Source organism: Calliphora vicina, chromosome 3 (genome assembly GCF_958450345.1).
Source record: "Calliphora vicina chromosome 3, idCalVici1.1, whole genome shotgun sequence".
In the NCBI taxonomy this organism is placed as follows: domain Eukaryota; kingdom Metazoa; phylum Arthropoda; class Insecta; order Diptera; family Calliphoridae; genus Calliphora; species Calliphora vicina.
In genome coordinates, this window is record NC_088782.1 from 70,812,179 (window position 1) to 70,830,956 (window position 18,778).

An 18,778-nucleotide genomic window follows, 5' to 3' on the forward strand; every position below is an offset into this window, starting at 1 on the left:
TATCTCTTATAGTTACAAAGTTATGTACATTTTTTTTTGTAAAACTAAAAATTAATGTAAGTATTTTAAAAAAATCGCGAAAAAACGAAAAATGTTGCAGTTTCATAACTTTTGACTCAGCAGTGATTTTGAAATAATTCTGTTTTATAATCACTTATAAATTGTTGTTAATTAAAAAATATGTATATTTAAAAAAAATCGGGAAAGTTTTGGATCCGCTATTAACAAAATTCCAGGCTTGATATAGCAATGTTTTTTGTGGTATCTTCTAGTAGATTATATATACATATATAATTTATATTATTAAATCGGATCGAGAACAAAATTTTACATAATTTTTAATTTTACATATCGGACTATCCGTTTATAAGTTATAGATTTATTTACATTTTCTTCATTTCCCCTTACTTTTGAAAATCCTGTCATATCGATCCATATCAAAAATTATAAAACATGGAATCGACCTATACCTTCGTATAGAAAGCCGGCCTTACTGAACTCCACTCCTGAGTTCTATGGTCTCCACCAATATCCAATTTGAGTTTTGTTTGGTACTCCACCAATAATTCCATATGAGTTTTGATTGGTACTCCACCACGACAAAATATATATTTATTTTATATTAATTTATTTAATTGTAACCAAAATTAATGCATATGGTCAATGCAAAAACCCCGATAAACCGTAACGCGGTACAGTTATACGACGCCAAACATTAACCAATGCGGGAGCGAGCCGCAAAACTCTCGAAGGCAGCGAAAAAGGGACGGCCTGATTACCCTTAAGCGATAATGGCAATGACGCGCGAGCTCTTTTTCCACCCAGAGCTGAATTACGATTGAACCTGTTCATTAAAAAAATACATTAGAAATAGAAATGTTTGTCAATAAATAGCTCTTCTTTTTTACTAGGCCAAGAGCTGCACATAATGAATACCGCTGATATTTTTATTTCAAAAAAGATTCGTTTTTAAAATGCACTTCGTTATCAATCACAGTGCACAGTATTATCATTAAAAGTTGTTGGTACGCAGTACTGCATTAGCTACTACAGTTGTATTTTATGAATCTGCATGCAACTCTGTGTGGTGAATTCAGTAAGCATTAAATATTGTTGTAGTAAAGCCGTTAATGTTGAAAATTATATTGGTATTTTGCAATGAGAAGCAATACAACTATATTGTGGAATGACTAAAAAGTATGTTCTTTATTAAAAATTATAAGTAATATCAAAAAAAGAAAATAAAAATTAAAGGCCTTATTCATAATCAATTTTTAGATTTATCGAATTTTGATAAAACAAATTTTGTTTTATAAACCTTTTATAAATTTAAAAATTGATTATGAATAATGTTTAAGAAAAAAATAAATTATTTCTACATCATTTCCAGTTGAAATTAGAAATATACAAATTGATATGAGAAAATCAAATTAATACATAACAATTTGAAATTCAGAAAATTAAATTAATATTCAGAATAAACAAATTGAAAATGGGAAATCCAAATTAAAATTGAGAAAATATGTATCAATTTAAGTTCAGAATAACAAATTAATAAACAAAAATTAGTTGAGATTGAGAAATAATAATACATATTAAGATAAACCAAACTTTTTTTTTAAATTTTTATTTTTTATTTATTGAATCGTAATGAACTAACAACAAGTATTTCAAATCTTATATCTAATAATTATAACTTTATTAGTCCAGCCAGTGCCGGACGAAAAATTGTTTATTCATTGTTGATTCTTCCTTCTTGTCTTTGGATTAGGTCTGCTGTGTCCCCCCTTCTTAATATAGTGCAGGGTTTAAAATTAGTTAAACGTTTTTTACATTTGACTACCGACTGCGCAATAAATATGAATCGTTTTCATATTAATGTGCACAAATACTGAAAATATACAAACTATAAACCAATGCCATATATGCACAAGCTTCATGGTAGAAATATTTGTCGCAGTTTTTCCAAAAATATTTTGCCTTACAAAATATTTTACGTTGCAGCTAGAAGACAAAATGAAAATTTTGCATTTTTAAATCTTTTGCTGCCTAAATATATGTATATTTTTGGTTAGCAAAAACAAATGAAATTGCTTGTGTATAATATACAAAAAAATTACTACAAAAACATCATACATGCAAACAAATTGCAGCGTGAAAACCATAAACTGCAAACGATATGCGCAGTGAAAAATTCAAACAATGAAAATATGGAAGATGCTAAAAGTAGACTGCCAAACCATACGAAGTTGAAAAATGTAAAATACGAAATTGTGCAAAGTTAAAAATGTTTAAAGCGAAAATGTTTATTTTTAAAATATTTCCGCCGCATATATGGTTTTGTTTTGCCGCATATAGTCATTGAGTAGAAAAATGTGAAAAAAACTATGAAGTTGATTTGGGTGTACAAAATAAAAATTGTATTGAAATGTGTGTTAATAAAGAATTTTAGTGCAATAAAATAGAAGTTTTATTTTTAGAGGTATGTAATTGTATGTATTGTGAAAGATAAATTAAATTAAATAAGATTCTGGACAAAGGATAGCTATTGAATTTTTTGATTGATTGGCTTTTTTAATACGAATTCAAATGTATTCATGCTGGTGGTAATAGGAGTCCAGAAAAATTAGTAAGAAAAAAAATAATTTTGTATGTAAAGCGGTTAAAAAAGGATATATAATGCAACAACAAAATGTGACAACAACAGCCAAATACCATAAATAACAGGATCATTCATTTTATGAATAAAATCTATCATAATAAAGTGTTGTACATTCAAATGTTTCCTTTCGTAAAATTTGTAACAGGAGAACAAACAAAAAAATAAGCAGCATAGAAAATAATTGTGGAAGAACAATTTTATGTGTAAGATATAATCCTTTTTTCTCCTGCTACAAAATCACTCACGATCACGACTGAACCTATTTATGTATTTGTTTATGATTTTTGCATAAATTGTTGTTGTATGTACACACATACAGCAATTTTATATCATAATTACCTACTTGTGTGTATAAGTTGATGTTGTTGCAGTTAATTTCCTTTTGCTACTGTTGTAATTATACCTGTGCCTTTTTTGCATTAAATCTTACACATAAAATTGTTCTTCCACAATTATTTTCTATGCTGCTTATTTTTTTGTTTGTTCTCCTGTTACAAATTTTACGAAAGGAAACATTTGAATGTACAACACTTTATTATGATAGATTTTATTCATAAAATGAATGATCCTGTTATTTATGGTATTTGGCTGTTGTTGTCACATTTTGTTGTTGCATTATATATCTTTTTTTAACCGCTTTACATACAAAATTATTTTTTTTCTTACTAATTTTTCTGGACTCCTATTACCACCAGCATGAATACATTTGAATTCGTATTAAAAAAGCCAATCAATCAAAAAATTCAATAGCTATCCTTTGTCCAGAATCTTATTTAATTTAATTTATCTTTCACAATACATACAATTACATACCTCTAAAAATAAAACTTCTATTTTATTGCACTAAAATTCTTTATTAACACACATTTCAATACAATTTTTATTTTGTACACCCAAATCAACTTCATAGTTTTTTTCACATTTTTCTACTCAATGACTATATGCGGCAAAACAAAACCATATATGCGGCGGAAATATTTTAAAAATAAACATTTTCGCTTTAAACATTTTTAACTTTGCACAATTTCGTATTTTACATTTTTCAACTTCGTATGGTTTGGCAGTCTACTTTTAGCATCTTCCATATTTTCATTGTTTGAATTTTTCACTGCGCATATCGTTTGCAGTTTATGGTTTTCACGCTGCAATTTGTTTGCATGTATGATGTTTTTGTAGTAATTTTTTTGTATATTATACACAAGCAATTTCATTTGTTTTTGCTAACCAAAAATATACATATATTTAGGCAGCAAAAGATTTAAAAATGCAAAATTTTCATTTTGTCTTCTAGCTGCAACGTAAAATATTTTGTAAGGCAAAATATTTTTGGAAAAACTGCGACAAATATTTCTACCATGAAGCTTGTGCATATATGGAGTTGGAAAATAGTATTTATATTTTTAGTATGTATACAATGAAATATTATCTTGTTAAATATTTGTTGCAGTTTTCATGTAAAATTATGAATTTTTTTGCAATTTTTTGACTAATATAGTAGTAATTTTAAACTCTGATATAGTGTGGCCACGGTTATCTAATATGTTACGGGCCAGTGGGTTTGGGTGAATTTCAAGTTTTTTTAAAATATTTTTGTACATTTTTGAGATTTCAGTTTTTACAAGGGACACGTTTAGATCTTTGTGTATATTCGCGTTTTTGATATACCAGGGGGCAACTGTGATCATTCTTTAAAACTTGTTTTGGCGTTTACAATCTAAACTAAGCGTAGAGTTTCTGCCAATAAGCCAATTAATTTGAATTGATTTCAATTTCATTTGAGTCAACTTTGCATCTATATGACTTTTCCATGTAAGGCGACGATCGAGATGTATTCCGAGGTATTTCACTTTCGATTGTTGAATTATTGTTTGGTTATTGGTATGAATTGGGGGACATGATTCTCTACGCAATGTAAATGTTAACTTTAATTTTCCATTGTTTTAATCATTTTTCTAATTCAAATATGTGATTTTGTAAGTAACGAGATGCTTGTTGAGGGTTTTCATGAATGCTTAGAATAGCAGTATCATCAGCAAATGTTGATGTATGAGTGCGATTGTTAGTTGGCATATCAGACGAATATATCAAATATAAAAAGGGTCCCAGGATACTGCCTTGGGGGACTCCAGCTTCAATGGGTTGGGGACTACTTAAAAAATCTCCTTTAACTTTAAATGTTCGACCAGTTAAATAGCTTTCCAATAGCTTATGTGTATTTGCGGGTAAATTTTGACTCAATTTGTAAATTAATCCATCATGCCATACTCAAACTCTTGAGAAATGTCGATAAAGAGAGCGGAACAATATTTCGTTTCCTCAAACGCTTTTCTTACAATATTTACAAGTCTATAAGTTTGTTCGATAGTACTGTGTTTTCTTTTAAAACCAAATTGATGATTCGGAATACAATTGTTTTCAATCTTCTCAAATAGCTTTGATATATTAGACAATAGGCTTATTGGTCTGTATGATTCTACTTTTGTGTGATCTTTTCCCGGCTTAGGTATCTGGTAAACAGTGAAACCTTCCATTCTGGAGGATAATATTCAAGGCGTAATATAGCATTAAAAATAAAAAAAAATATTTTTATTGCTATCCGGGGTAACTCCATAAGCATTTTGTTACTGATTTTGTCAATACCAGGTGCTTTCTTGCAGTTTAAATCAACAATAGCCTTTTCGATCTCTCGAATCTCAAAACGTAGGGGTACGACTGCTCCAAAATGGGGTACAACAGGTGGCAACTCGATTGCTGCATTTGTTGTGTTCGGTGTAAATACTTTTTCATATGATTAACAAACAGATTCCCTTTTTCAGTATCATTTCTTGCCCAACCACTTGAATTTCGCAAGGGGGGCTTACATATGACAGGTATTTTAAGACTTAATTTGTCGGGGGGTTTGGGTAGCATGTTGAGCAGCCAGTTTGAGATTTTTATCGAAATTGATAAGAGTGTCATTGATGTTTTCTGGTGTTCTTAGCGGTATGTTTTCCGAGCAATGTGTACTGAGATATTTTTTTTATATTTGAGCCAATTAATTCTTGTGCCGCTAAATTACCAGTCGGGGATACAATAAAGTCGGGGCTCAATAAAGTAACAATAGTGGGTGAGTGATCTGAAGATAGTTCCAGCGAGGATTCAACTTGAATCATTTCTCCAGGGATATTGTTACGTTTTAACCTTTTCAAAACGCTGGTTTATTTCCTTTAAATAAGCCGGATACTTTTGATTGCAAATAAAAGCCGTTTAGTAGTTTGAAAATTGTAACAACTCTTTATTTCTTTAAAATGTAAAACAACAACAGAATTAAATAGCCACTCAATGTTTTTTTATACACGTTTATAAATTCTCAGAATTACAGACACAATTTATAATGTACACGAATTTACTTGAAAAACACAACACACTTTAAGGCACTTAGATGATGTTTATTTGAAAAGCGTCTCTGATCAACTCAACTCACGACTGCAACCTCTGCCACTATTTATAACACTGCATTACCATCTAGAAAGCTCTTTAACTGTCAAAGTTCGAATATTCTAGATCATACGCCATCTGTGGTGTACTTTCTACAATGTTCTTTAACTGAATATTCGAATACAGCGTTGCCAACTTACGATCAAATCAACTAAAAGCTTTTATTTAACAATGACCACATATATGTTACAGTCTGCCATTACAGCACTGTTATTTGAAAGCATTATGCTACTTTTAAATCAGCCCTTAAAATCGTTATATTTGAATTCAAGTACAATTTCGTAACAATATTTTTCGTCACGCTAAAATCAATAACATCCGGAATTTTCGTGGGTCAGTAGGCCAGTAGATAGGTTGGCCGCTCAAACCCATATTAGAAATTGTATTAAACAAAACACGACCTTTAGGGGTAATCAGTTGTGATCCCCAGAATGTGTGCTTAGCATTATAATCGTCAGCATTTCATTGTTAAATTTAAATTTCAAAATTCCGTGATTTTTCGGGATTTATAAAAATACCAGTCCAGTTTGGCATTCTTAGTTGTTACACTATGGTGTTAAAAACGAGTACCGCCGCAAAGACAACTATTTGCAACAAAAATCCAAAGAAATAAACGAAAAATTTGCTAAAGTTAAAGCTGAATTTCATGAAACTTCTATAGTCAACAACGAGAAACTTTATGCTGAAGTTCAATAAAATTTTAGAGCCAACAACGAGAAGCTGTTTGTTAAAGTTCAAGAAAATTCTAGAGAAATTCAATAAACTTCTAAAGCCAACAACCAGAAACTTCTTGCTGAAGTTCAAGAACTTGTAGAAAAAAGAAAACAACGAGAAATTGTTAGCTGAAGTTCAAGTCAACAACGAGACACCGTGACTGAAATGAAAGCGAAATTTCAAGAAACTTCTAAATAAAAAAATGTTACAATTTTTAAAATACTGATAGCTTTTTTTTTAATTATTTAAAGAAAATAAACCACCCCTATTAAAAAGTTAAAACATAACAATATAAACTTCAGCATTTTCTGCCTCTGAGAAATGACTCTGTTATTTCGAAAACATTTGAAGCGCCACAGAACATTGCATTTTAACCAAAAAGAAGACATTAAAATTTGTTTACACTTTAAAATTAAATTTGCAGTTTTTAAGGATTTTCTCATCACTATTTGTAAAATTATTTATTTTTATTGGAAAGAAGAAAAAAACTTAAGGTTTCTTGGAAAAGAAATTCTCAGATCATAAATTAACATTCCAATCAAATTAAATTGACTTTAATGCCTCAACACTGCACGATTTGTTTGTTTTCTTAATGAGTTTGTAGTTAAAAAAAATTAAATATAACAATAACAAAATTTTAAAATGCCAAATGAATTTTTTCTTTGTTTTGTTTTGGTCAAATGAAGATCAAGATCACAATAAAAACCAAACATGGAAAAAGGGTTTATATTTAAAATATGTATAATTAAAAATGATTTCAAGTGATGGAATAGATGAAATAAATATTGATTGCCCTTGATTTAATTGAAATGTACAAGTTATTAAACGGATGTTAATTTATAATTTTTTAATTATAAACATCCGTTTCGATTAATCTTTTGTATTATTGCTTTTAATTTTAGACAAAAAAATTAGTCACCATATTACCTATTGGTGATCAATTTTCTATTGATCTTGTTGTAGTTTTTCTAATATTATTATTAGAAACAAAAAACATCAAAAGACACCTTAGTTTTCAGAAAATATTTTTTTTTTCAAATTATAGCTACCAGTCCTGCGAAAGAATTTGTTTCCCTCTTTGAAATTAATTCACATTTATGTATGTACATTAGGGTGGCCCTTAATAAACGAAAGTTGGATTTTGGCCATTCTCACCCTACAGTTTGGTGAACATTAGTAAAAAAATCATCCTGAAAAAATGTTTGGTACATCGGTTGGGGTTAAGACGTGCCGCAAGCCCTCTGAAGTTTTGAGATGCATTTACAAGGGGAAAAAATGCATTTTTATCAGTTTTTGTAAAAATTTTGCCATTAAAAAATTACTTTTGCAATTTAATTTAAAAGAATAGAAATGTGAACGCAATTGTCGTTCTAATGAGACATAAAAAACAGAAATTGGTCAAAAAATTTTAAAGTTATTAAAATATCGCCAGGCCATTAACGTGTCTCAGGCAACTAGAACAAGAAAGGTAGGAACAAAATTAACATATTTTGATAAATATTAAAAGCTCATTTTTACATAAAATATGTCCATATTTACTTGTATATGAGTTTTTCAAAATTTAAATCGCAGGTACGGAAAACTATAAGAGATATTTTCATAATTTTTTCACATTTTGATTCCCTATTATATTCTTAATAAATACCAATGAGATTATCAAAAAATTCTGAAATTAGTTTAACAAAATTTTTAAAAATTTGAAAATGGAGTTTTGAAACTACCGTTAAAAAATTTTATTTTTTTGTTCATACCTAAGAATAGGTTAGCGGTATCCTACGAAGACAAAAACTCGTATACAAGTAAATATGGACATATTTTAAGTAAAAATGAGCTTTTATTTTAATATTTATCAAAATATGTTAATTTTGTTCAGGATGATTTTTTACTAATGTTCACCAACTGTAGGGTGAGAATGGACAAAATCCAACTTTCGTTTATTAAGGGCCACCCTAATGTACATGTATTTGTAATGATTTCAGATTGAAAGAACTAGTAGTTGACACTGAATATGTTATACCCTAAGGCCACGTTTAGCAAAAAGGCGTTCCGCCATTTTAAATGTTAATAAAATTATTTATGGAGTTTTCAAATTTATTTTTATACCCTTCACCTTCGTGAGAAGGGTAGATATAAGTTTGTCATTCCGTTTGTAATTTCTACATTTTCCATTTCCGACCCTAGAAAGTATATATATTCTGGATCCTTATAGATAGCGGAGTCGATTAAGCCATGTATGTCTGTCTGTCTGTCTGTCCGTCTGTTGAAATCAATTTTCTGAAGACCCCAGATATATTCGGGATCCAAATCTTCAATAATTCTGTCAGACATGCTTTCGAGAAGTTTGCTATTAAAATCAAAAATAGGCCCACAAATGGCTGAGATATAAGGAAAAAACTGGGACAACATCGATTTTTGGCCTATATCTGGATTACAAAGTCATTAATATAGACAATATGGATATCTAATGATAGATATTTCAAAGACCTTTGCAATGACGTAAAAAAAATTGAAAAAACAAAAAAAAAATCAAATTTTAAAAATTTTTAAAAAAAAAAACAATTTTAAATTTCAAAAAAAAAAAACAATTCGAAAACATTTTTTCTCCAAAAAATTAAAAACCTGCAAAAAAAAAATAAATTTTGTTTACATAAAAATATTTCAAATTTTCATTTTGAAGTATAATTTGGTGAAGGTTATATAAGATTCGGCACAGCCGTATATAGCTCACTTACTTGTTTTATTGAAGTTATAGGAGGACATACACATTTAGTACAATTTATAGTATATCTCGATCAGCGGTAATGAAATGTTTATAGAACAATAAAATACTTAACATAAAGTTAGCACTAATTCTAGGTCATATTTTAAAAAATGTTGAATTGAAAATTTAACCAAAATAAATGTTGTGGTTCAATTTAACTACAACTTAATGGTAGCAAAAATAACACAGATCTCAAATTATTTTGGTGGCGTAAATTCGATACCCCGATTCTAACGCCATTTTAATGCTTTTGTAGATTTTGAGAAATTACAGGGGTAAAAAACGAAAGTAAACGATTTACAACATTTTAATAAAATATTTTACGATGGAGATCCTTAGGACAATCCTCTGTTATACTCCAACAATAATCTGCCATCATAATATGTTCATCACAGCGACCTTGATATCTATCTTCACTTTTAAATATTGAATTAACCCTTAAATGCACTTCTATTTTTCTATAAATTATCAAATATTTATTTGGTTTTTATTTATTATATTTCTTATACACTCTAAAAAATGCATGCAAATCTACTACTATAAAGTACACAGAAAAAAACTATTTCTTAAACCGTTTCAATTCAAATATTTGTCACACATTGAACTGGTTTCAATTATTTCATAATTAAATCAAGTATTCATTTGCTCAAAAACAAAATTTCTTGATATTTTCTATTGAATTTTGAGTTTTGAATTTGATTATTTTGACAATTGAATATACAATTTTCGTTATTGGTTGAATTTCAAATACAAAAATTATTGAATAGATAATTTTCGTAATTGAAAACACATTTTTGTTATTTTTTGTGTTTCAATTACGAAAATTATATATTCAATAATTTTTGTATTTGAAATTCAACCAATAACGAAAATTGTATAATCAATTGTCAAAATAATCAAATTCAAAACTCAAAATTCAATAGAAACTATCAAGAAATTTTGTTTTTGATCAAATGAATACTTGATTTAATTATGAAATAATTGAAACCAGTTCAATATGTGATAAATGTTTTTTCTGTGTAAGTAAGTTTTCATGTAAAATTACACAATATTTAAGCACAATATGTTTATCAAAATCAATTACATACTTTTTTTCAGCAAAAATACAAACGAAATGTTGTATTTTCAATTTTTATAATATACAGGTAAGCCTCCATTTACGCGGTACTTTATTTACGCGAATTCGATATAACGCGAACTGAAATTAGCAACCATTTTTTCAAATACGCGACTTTTTTTACATGATTTTTTTGAAAACTTCGTTAATTTTTATGATTTTTTTTGTTATGTTTTGATCTCTTTTATGTATTGGAATATTTTGTTTTTTTAATTGACATTTTTTCCATAATTTTCGATAAGAAATAATTTTGTTAGATGAGTTTTTTTACTTTACTTTTGTTTTAAGTAAGTTTTTAATGTGCTGTTTTTCTATAGCGAACGAGTACTTTGAGTAGAAATTTAACATGTGTTTTGTTATTGTAACAAAAACAAAATACATGTAAAACGTCCACTAAAAACGCTCATTCGCTATAGAAAAACAGCACATAAAATTAAATTAAGTTTACTTAAAGTATATATCGTCGCCTTAAATGCAAACGGACATAACTACATTTTTATTGTTTTTACAGGATACGTTATAAAATCAATAATAATAGAGTATTCTTGGCAATTGTTCAATCAATCAAAACTTCGATTTTGAATTTTTGTGTAGTTGCGTTCGCTTTCATTTAAGGTGATGATTTAGGTCACAATTTCTTTTTTGTTATGTGACTGATGTATTGTTTCACGCGAAATAAAAAAATATTGGCCCCACAAAAGCATTTCGTTCTAAATTAGAATATCGTTTTACGCGAATTTGATTTACATGTTATTTTTTGGGGATCAACAAACCGCGTAAATGGAGGCCTTCCTGTAATAGGCATTTTATGTTTAAAATTACATATCGTTAGCTTAGTACGCAAACGTGCCAAGTCCCATTTTTTTAATTTTACAAGAGATACAAAAAACGTTCTATCTTTTGCTTTCAATATTCTTTAGATCTGTAAACGCAGTTCTCTCCTCTGATCTGTTGGCTTTAAGTATCAGTTGAAAAAATAAAATAATTGAAATGACTTTAGCTCTTTTGATTTTTATGATTTTGTGTTTCTTGGCTGGACTTAGCACAATTTCTTATAATAAATTTTAATTTCTCGTTTTATTATTTTACAAATTGGTTTTATTATTTTATATTATAATACCGATTACCAAATATATAATGTATGTATAATTACCACTTGTGTTTTAAATTAATTTAAATGAATTAGCTTTTTATTATTATTTCATCAAAATTAAAATTTAAATAAATTAGTGTTTAAAAAATACTTTTTAATAATTTATTTACAAGAAAGGCTTTATTTAGCGAAGCCGCCTGCCGCGTTCTATGGAGGAGAAAGTCCCTAAGAGCGGCCGTAGGCCGCCACGCAGAAAAACTTTATTTACAAAGACAAGTTTTATGCACTCAGTAGCATGGCGAGCAACTATTCGGTATCGCAGAAAAAGGTGGCTTCGCTAAATGAAGTTTTCTAATATATGAAAATATAAACTGTTACTAGGATCAAAACTTTTATAAAAATTAGTTTTTCTAAACAAAATTTGGAAATTATGACACTTTCAAAAGTGTCATAATATCCATAAGCAAAGTGACAAGCAAAGTGTCCATGGACATTATGACACTACCAAAATGACATAATGTCCATGGACATAATGTCATTTATGGACATTATGTCCATGGACATAATCCAAGATTTTTATATCTAATTAAAAGGATTATATTTAATTCCTCGTAATTTTCAAATGTTGCACAACTGCAAAAAAAAGATTTCAAAGCTGCTGCCTCATTCATTGAATGTATGAAATCGTCGACTTTCATTAATAGTCTTGTTTGTGGGCCATCAAAAATACCAGATTTTAGTTATTCTGTACTCAAACCTGAAAAATTTCTTGAAAGAAAGGCAAAACATCTAATGCTTTCACGTACAGCTACATTAGGGTGGTTTTATTAAATCGATTTCCGATTTTTATAGATGCTCACATCTAGAATTGTGCCATTTAGTGTAAAAATACGATTGTTAAAGTTTTAGCTCAATCGGACTTTGTTATCCCGTGCCGAAAGTGCATCGATATTATTTTTTTTAACGGCTGTTTCGAATCTCCATTTTCAAATTTTTAAAAATTTTGTTAAACAAATTTCAGATTGTTTTTACCAATTTCCTTACAGTTTTTCCGTAACTAGGATTTAATTTTTGCGATTTTCGGGAAAAACCATTTTTTTGGCCATATTTTGTCGAATGAGACCAATTTCCTTACTGTTATGAATTTTACGGTAAATACGGATATATTTTAAACAAAAATGACCTTTTATTTAAATTTTTCTCGAAATATGTTAATTTTTTTTTTAAATTTCTTGTCAAAATGAGAAAAATTAGTAGACATTTTTAAAACTTCGAGGCATTTTCGGCACGCGAAGGCAGGAACAATTCTAGATGTGAGCACTTAACCCTTAAATGCATGATTTTTACTTTTATTTTTCTATAAAGTATCAAATATTTAGTTGATTTTTATTTATTATATTTCCTTTAGCTTTAGTTGGATTTAAGAATTCTTTAGCTGAAACTTTTCGTACTCCATTTGATTTTTCTGAATTAGAATCTGAATTAGTATCAAGCTTATATTCGTCTAAAATTAAGTGTAACTGGAATGTAGACAATTGGCAACAATATGCATTAAAGGGTTAAATATTTTAAGAAAAAAATGTTGCCCTTTCACAAAAACCACCGTAAGCTACATATGTAAGTCCAATTTGATGTGTAATTGAGGAAAAATTATCTTATCTCTTGATAAGATGGTTTTTTTTTTCCAAACGTTATGTTTTCTCTCAGAGGCCAGTTTTTCTTGATCCAATGGTCATGTTTTGCTCTGCTGTACCATGCTGTACCTAAACAACCGTTTAGGTCAGTAGCATGATTTAGAATAGCTTTCCATGCGCGTCGATCTAATGCGCTTCGCCTCCACTTTCTAGCACCAAGTTTTGCGAGATCTTTTTCAGCTTGATCCTTCCACCGGAGTTTGGGTCTTCCCCTTCTACGGCTTCCTTCGGGATCGAAATCGAATGATTTTCTCGCGCCCTAGCCAGCGCAATCGTTGCAGCTTGGTGCGCTTAACTATGTTTATATCCTCGTATAACTCGTATAGCTCGTAATTCATTCGATGGCAATACTCTCCGTCGACGCAGATAGGTCCATATATTTTGCGGAGAATCTTTCTCTCAAACACCCCAAGAACAGCTTCATCTGCTTGCTTAAGAACCACAACTTTGTCTTATCTTCATTTACTACCAGACCCACTTTCACCGCCTCCTTTTCGATACTAGAGAATGTTACCTCTCGCAGAGTCCGCCCCATGATATCAATATCATCGGCATAAGCGAGCAGCATATGCTTTTTGTTGTATATGGTGCCTGCTCTATTAACTGCAGCACCTTGCAGGATTCTTTCCAACAAAATGTTGAATAGATCACAGGATGTGTCTAAAACCACGTTTGGTATTAAACGTCTCGGAGAGGTTTTTTCCAATTTTAACCGATGATCTTGTATCAGTAGGGTCCTATTATTTCGGAGACTTTAGTTTTCAATCGTTCACATAAGTAATACGCTTGATAGAATTTTGTATGCAATAGGAAGGATGCTTATACATCTATAGTTGGAACATACAGTCTCGTCTCCTTTCTTATGCACAGGATACAACACTCTGATGTTCCAATCATCGGGTATACGTTCTTCTAGCCAAATGCTTGTAAACAGTTCTGCGGGCAAACCATCGGCACCCGCAGCTTTGTTGTTCTTGAGCAGGGATATTGCTTTCTCAATTTCTTTTTGGCTAGGTGGTTTACATTTGACACCGTCATCAAGGATTTGTTCAAGGGTATCTACTATCATCTAATACCAACAACGTTGAAAAATGTTGTTTCCATGTCCTCAGTACACTTTCAGTATCTGTCACTAGGATTCCGTCCAGGAGAAACTACCAGTACCAATGACCTCTGTTTGGTGCTTTACTTTCTGGTACAATCTACTCCTGTACATATCGATCTCCTCACACTTGCGCCTTTCCATTTCTCTCTTCTTGCTACGGAACAGACGTCTCTCCTGTCTTCTTTTCTCCCGTACCCCTCGCGCTAAAGTGGACTGTTGTGTTGTCATGTATGCAGTGTTTTTTTCTGCACTTGTACCATATAATTTAACAACACAAAAATAGCAGCCATGTGGTTTTCCGATTTTTTGCAAATCATAAAAACTTTTTGCGTCTTGGAATTTCATGTGGAATTCCATAGTTCAATATAAAGTCCTCAGAACAAACCCAATATATTAATATCCTTATAGTACGACATGCGGTGTATTGAGCGATACTGCTTTTCCGGTTGATGGGATCGCCTTTTTTGGGGATTGCTTGGATTTTGACAACCTTCCAGATATGTTCCGAGATTTGTTAACATTGAGTTCGGAGAGAACCTTTTGACTATCCGAGTTCCGAAGAAGATTTTAGGTTTAGTATGTACAAGAACCATCAGGTATTTTTGTTCTGAAATTCAGATTTATATTAAACCAACAGTTGTCCTTGGGTTTGCTGGATGAAGAGTTTTATCCTCAACAGAACCGAATTCACTACCATCTCGACAGTTGCGTCTATATACAATAATTGTCGAGAAAGCATATTTTTCAATTAGAGTTTTCGTAGAAATTTTTTAGCTCATTCATCCAAACATAATTAGTGCCCCCGAGAATGAGGCGGAAATATGAAATGATCAGAATTTCTCATGGGTGCACAAGTATCAACATTATATTTATTGGTGTGTGAGGTCAAGTGTGTTAGCTTTCATCACATTACCGTGGTGATAGTATGTGTAGGCTCAGTTATCAATTGAACTGGAAGAATATATTCGGAAAAAAGGTCATCATATTGGCCCTCTGATGAAGTGTACAAGCCAGGAGATATTCTGAATACAGAAATCACCTGCTATGGTCTTGAGTTTTAAGCAAATAGTAGTAAACTCTTGGTCCATGTTAGCCAAGTGGTTCTGGGGTTCATATAGTAAACAGTTTCGTACATATGTATACATCAAGTCTCCTATTGGAGACAAAGTCCGTCATAATGTGGTATATGGATATATAACAAAGTTATAGCAAACATAACAAACATCCTTTCAAACAAATAATACCCAGTGTGTAAAGTGTAGAGAGACAATTATGAAAGTACGATTAACGCCAAATGATGTGCACATCTTTGAAATAGTTTCATTTCAATTTCAAACTGCTATTATTTTGTTTATTTTCTCTAAAATGAATTCAAATGTTTCTTTCCTCCTCTTTTTATTTTGCCTTTAGAATGCGATTGTACAACAAAAAATGAAAAATTATTATTTTTCGATATGTCTTTTATGTAAATAAACAAATCAGTTTGAATTTTTTATTGAACGTGAGTTTAGATTTGGTGTGGCAGTCAAACAGCAGAATTAGGTGGGAATGTTAACGAAAGCTACCAGACAGTTTATTGATATTAAAATTTAAGAATGTAATAAAAAAAAAATCATATGATGGCTTTGCATCATGGAAGTCCTTTCGCCAACTTGTGGCGCTTAAATCTCGTTTCATGAATATAACGAAAGTATCGGATCAAATGAAGTGTCGTATCGACAATTTGAATCCTCCTGTCTGTTATTTAGACAAAATAACCAAAATTTTATAGTTTTTAACTTTTCATTCAAACAAATTGTAAAATACCTCTTCTAATTTTAGGGTAATTAAAAGTAAAATTAAGAGAAAAAAACTCTTTTAAAAACAACATGAACAAAAATCACCAACAATTTGAAAATAATAAAAATTTAAATAAAATTCATCGCCTTTAGGTCATAAATTTAGTTTAGTGCGTTTTTTAGTTTTTCTTTCAATGAAAATTTTATAGGAAATACACTTTGAGAAATAATTGTACAAATTTTATTAGTACCTCAGATTTTTCATTTTATATAACTTTTTACAAAAATAATTTACAGATTTAAATTAATATATTCAAGTTATTAGAAATTGCTCACCAAATATTGGAAAATTATAAATTGTTTCTTCTTATAACCATTAAAACATATTTTCAGACTTTGGAGGTGATTTCAATATTATAATATCGAGATTATGATGTACTTAACTATGTCACTTGGTAAGTGTATTGAATTAAAAACAGTCGTTTCCGGGATCGGATTTCGTCGATCAATTTGCTATATTCTGAATCCATTTGATTGGATTAATGTGATTTATTCCGAGTGTACAAAACTATTGGTAAATTCCCGTACAAACATTCTGACGCTGATCGTAACACCAAATTGTACAATTTTGCTACAAAATTTAACAGATTTTGTTTACATTATTGAACTGGCAATACACACACTCGCATACAAATTCGAAAGAAAAAGTAATAATTACCAAATTCAAGCTGGGAAATAAATTATCAGGAGGCAGGCATATTGCCTCCGCACAACAACAACTACAACAACTTTATAACGTAATAAGGAAAAGACGAAAATAAAAAATATTAAAAGATCAATTGCGCTAGTAAAATTTTAGATAGAAAATAGAAAACACGAACAAAAAAATCCGAAAATAGTTTAATTTTAGTAAACAACGACAATGCCACGCGTTTTAAATGATCTTGCGATGATCTGCACACACATTCAAACTTCTAGTATCACGATGATCATCATCAGGGCTTTAGAATTTGGAAAAAAAAGAGTAGAAATAAAAAATAAACTACATATGTATCATAGAGGCATCCCACATCAATTGTTTACATTATCAGTGTGTTTTTTCTTCTCTTCCTAAATTTTGTTATGGCAACATACGCAGCCAACCTGTATGTTGATTAGTGCTGTCGACTTTTGGATACACGGGTTATTCGTTTCATTGATTACTTAATTATTTGTAATACTTACCCCCATTAACACGAAGTCTGGTTATGCGTTAACTACCCAGCTAGCATTTTTAATCAAATTCGAGTAATTTTTAATACTTCAGAGCGATTAAAAAGCTGGAATATGCGCTCATTTTCTGATCGTAATTGATACTTTTGTTGGGAGAAAATGGTACCTACCCGCGACTCTTCTTGATGCCTCTTTGATGAGCCCCTCTTCTGATCAATTTCCACTCGGTTTTGAGTAATTTTTAAGTCGAATTGCTGCTCATTTTGGAGTAATTTTTGAGTCGATTTGCTGTTCATTTTCGAATCATATTTTAGTAATTTTTGAGTCTTTTCTTAGTCTGTTACAATCAAAAACAATAATTCAGGAAACAATTTTTGGTCTTCCCACTGCGTTAAATATAATTAAGAAAAAAATTGTAAACAATAATATTTCGAACATCTGAATGATCTATTTATGATTGGTGTACATTTTGTTATTGATTTTCAAATAAATCACTTTTTAATCATTAATAGGAATCATTTTCGAAACATTTTTTAAACGTACAACTTATTAATCAGTTTTTGATCACCAAAAGTACTCGAAAAATACTCGGTTTGGTGATTTTTGAAAAACATTCTTCCAAAATCTTCTGTTAAATAATAATAGTTAAACTGTCGGTTAAAATTATTTTTGTATGAAAACTGCACAGAATAACTATTAGTTAAAACATAATCAGACTACGTGTTACTGGGGGCTACTGTAATAAATAATAAATTGAAGAAATCCATAAAGTTTATAAATTTCAAATTATAATCCAGCCAAAAGTTGATTGTGCCGTTACAGATTGGCATTACTTTTTAATAACTAATACATACTATACAAAACTAATACTAATACAAAACTAGTACATCTAGAGTTATGGACCAAAATGTGAGGCAGCCTCCAACCTTTGTTTTTTGCTATTTTCTTTATATATATTTCTTCCTGGAATATGACTCTAGAACACCAAAAATTGGTTTCATCTAAAAAGTAATCACAATACCATCTTTTTTTGTGGACCTATCGATATTTGATCATAGGTCTGATATAAATTATACACAGAAAATCACTTATATCGTAAAAATCTCTTACAAACATCGTTATCAAGCTGAAAATCGACAAAAACAATCCTCATAAAATACATCTT